The sequence below is a fragment of the Arachis duranensis genome, chromosome 2, assembly GCF_000817695.3.
Source record: "Arachis duranensis cultivar V14167 chromosome 2, aradu.V14167.gnm2.J7QH, whole genome shotgun sequence".
NCBI lineage: Eukaryota > Viridiplantae > Streptophyta > Magnoliopsida > Fabales > Fabaceae > Arachis > Arachis duranensis.
This window is the reverse complement of record NC_029773.3, coordinates 14,680,006-14,683,609: the sequence shown is the minus strand read 5'-3', so window position 1 is coordinate 14,683,609 and position 3,604 is coordinate 14,680,006. Positions and strand designations below refer to the sequence as shown.

Here is a 3,604-nt window from a genome sequence, read left to right as displayed (position 1 = left end):
GACGCGCATTTCTTTATTGAGCTTCGATCTCAATCTCTGCTCGCTAATGAGCTTCAATTTTTTCTTCTCGTGAATGTGCTTCGATCTTCTCTGCTCGTCAATGTGCTTCGATCTTCTGCTCCTCTCCTCGTTGAGCTTCGATTCTCTACTCGTTGAGATTCGATCATCTGCTTGTTGAGCTTCGATCATCTACTTTTCTTTTCGTCGAGTTTCGATCCTCTCTGCTCGCGTTCATCACCGCTAGTCATTGTTCGATTATCACTGCTCGTGTTTTTGGTGAGATTCTCGTTTTTGGCATTCTTCTGCAGGTATTGATGATTCTACCATTCTTTTTTCTGCTCTATTTTAGCACCTGTTTACATATCCTTCCCATTGACAAGTTTAGGTCACGCAAATAGCATTCCTATTGTTACTTTGAATTTGAATTGTTTGAGAATTATTTCACTTTATATTTGTTTCTTATGCCTTATGTTTGTTATATTTATCACTAAGCTTGTTATTTAGCTTTGCGCTCTTTCTGTTTGTTATATTGTCTCAGTCATTGGTTACTCTTTCTTCTATCTTTTGTTTTTCTCCAAGTACAAATAAGTAGTTTCTTATATTAAACAGGGAAAGTATTGTATGGTGGTTGTGATGACGTTGGTGTTGGAGCAGCAGCACTATAGGGAGGGTGAGAAAGTGGTGATGGTGTTTTTGGAGGGTTTGGGTGATGGTTGTTGTGGGTAGCAGGCGAAGGAGTTTGAGAAATTGGTGATGGAACATATGGAGGATTAGATGATGGTTGTTATGAGCAGGGGAAGGAGCCTGTGGTGGAGTTGGAGTATGATAAGGTGGTTGAGAAATTGGTGTTGGTACATATGGAGAAGGTGATGATCTTGGTGTTCCTGGTGGACTATTGGAGTATTTGGAGGGTTATGGCCAGGGGAGGGAGCTTGTGAAGGAGGGGATGATGATTAACTTAAATAACATTTACTACTTTTCTGCCAGTATTGAATTGCCTATGTGCTTCACAAAATAATTTCTTTAGAATCTCTACTTAACTGTGTAACGTGTCTTATTCAAATTTGCAGGCTGCTTTTCTGTCAGCTTTGGTTGGATCAGAGGTTGCATATTCTGCTGCACAAGCTACAGTGGCAACTCTCTCGGAGGCTTACGAAACAACTAAAAATCATCGATCATTCCCAAAAACACATCACTACAAGGTGAGAATGGCGAATATCTTTGGCTTAAGATTACGAGCTTCTGAATCAATTAAGATAATGGTCATAATGGAGGTTATCTTGAAATGGATGGATCAATCTTCATCATGTACTTATTGGACTAGTTTTTGAAACGTGTTTTTCTAAATTATGTGAATCTATACACTGTGCTGCAATTTTTTCCGTTTGTTTTTCTTCCTCCCCTCTTCTTTTGGAGCTAATATAGTATGTTCATGTGATTCTCAACAGAAAGTGGAGAATTTAACTTATTAACTCATTTTTCTCAGTATAATGCTGGCTTTGTTTTTGATGCAGAAGCTGGTATTAAACCTTAGCTTGTTAATAAACATTTCTGCAACTGACCTTTTCTTGAAAATAGCAAGACCCGCCGCTTTGATGCTTGTGAAGATCCAGAATATGAAATTTTAAATTTTAATGATGTCACTTAATTTGAATTTGTGAGTTTTAATCACTATCTTATCATATTGATTAAAAAAGTTCTCTTTATTTTGTTTAATTAAAACAGTGGTGTTGGTGTATCTTTACTCTGTTACTTTGAGATTTTTTCATTATAAATTTGGAGATTGAAGACTGTGTCTCTAACTAATAGCTTAAACTTTTAGGATAAGTGTTTATATGATAAGATATCGGAGTTTCTATAATTTAAAGGTCTCTGCAAAACTCATAGCCTGTTAGAAAAAATTGGGATTGCATATTGGATTATTAGGTCTTGTGTTATGCTAGAGTTTCAACCATAATCTAACTTCTTTCATTCAGAAACAGGATAAGAAATTATGAAAAGAAAAGTGACTATTTGTGTTGTGTTTATGATGACTGTGACTATTTTGATACAATCACTTGCAACATTAAAGACAGCTAGAAGTATTTGATTTTTGTAATAGAGACCTCAATGTATGATTGGTTGACAAATTGACATTACAGTATAACTGTGTCGAAATTCATTTCCTCTTTGGCATAACTATTAATCTTTTGTTGCAAAAACTTAGCTACCATTTATGATTCCAATTCCTTCATGTAGGCAGTGGAAATTCATGGCTGCAACACGATTTTAATTCAACAAATATTTATGGCATCAATGAATACAGGCAAGGTCCTTTATATTCCGTATTCCCTACGAAACTGGCTCAAGTTTCCTCTGTGCAGGACCTTTTTGAGTTTATATGCTCAGGGCCTTTGCTAGAAAAAATAGGTGTAACTGCAGAGATGGTTGCAGAGTACATAGATAAGTGGTTGTTATACGGTCGGCTGCTATCTCAATTGTTTCAGTTGAACGAGTTATACTTAACGGTGCCTTAAAAAGCTAGGATCTATCAATATTATATATCGGTCTTCCTCTGGTGTGAAGATCAGATTAAGCAACATCGGTCGACATTCAAAAATGAAGAAGATGTACCACATTTAGTGGTGTGTATTGCACACTTCTTTCTTCCCTTATAATGTTTCATTTTCTTTTATGCAGCTTACTATTAATTTCCTTCATCTATATCGAATATTAGTGATGATCAATTAATCATAAATATTTCTGCACTATTTCTTAGATTGGATTTAGTGCTCCCCAAGGTTGTGGAAAGACGATCCTTGTCTTTGCTCTTAATTATCTTTTTCAGAAGACTGGCAGGTTTGCTTTAAACTTCGAAGCAATCGTATATATTTATTATCCTTTGTTGTACTAATTACTGTCTGAAAGTGAAGTGTGCTAACATATGACTGATACATCATATGGTCAAATTCTCAAGAAGTCGGCAACAATATCTATATATAACTTTTATTTGACGGCTGAAGGTCAGGTATAAGAAAGCCGTAATCACCTCGTGCCTTTTCCATTAGTGCCACCATCTTGATCTTTTTTGTTTTGTTTTGCTGACAAATTATGTATTTTGGTTGCAGGCTAAACTAAGAGAAGCTAATCCGGGAAATTCCCTTCTTGAGGTAGTTATCCACATGATTTGTCGAAGAGTAGCGAGTGATTATTATTGTGTGGAGATATGTTTTGATTGCTTAGAATTTTTGTTTGCCTTGTTGCTTTTTGATGAGCGGATAATTTATACGCTTTTTGGCATTGTTTTTAGGTAGTTTTTAGTAAGTTCAAGCTACTTTTAGGGATGTTTTCATTAGTTTTTATGCTAAATTCACATTTCTGGACTTTACTATGAGTTTGTTTGTTTTTCTGTGATTTCAGGTAATTTCTGGCTGAAATTGAGGGATTTGAGCAAAACTCTGAAAAAGGCTGATAAAAGGACTGCTGATGCTGTTGGAATCTGACCTCCCTGTACTCGAAATGGATTTTTTGGAGCTACAGAACTCCCATTGGCGCGCTCTCAATGGTTTTGGAAATTAGACATCCAGAGCTTTCCAGCAATATATAATAGTCCATACTTTATTCG

The 3,604-nt window shown here is 35.9% G+C and overlaps 1 pseudogene; it reads left to right on the top strand.

Moving 5' to 3' along the window:
- The first annotated feature begins 633 nt into the window (after positions 1 to 633).
- LOC107473717 (D-glycerate 3-kinase, chloroplastic-like) overlaps positions 634 to 3,604 on the top strand; it is a 14,789-nt pseudogene continuing 11,818 nt past the window's right edge.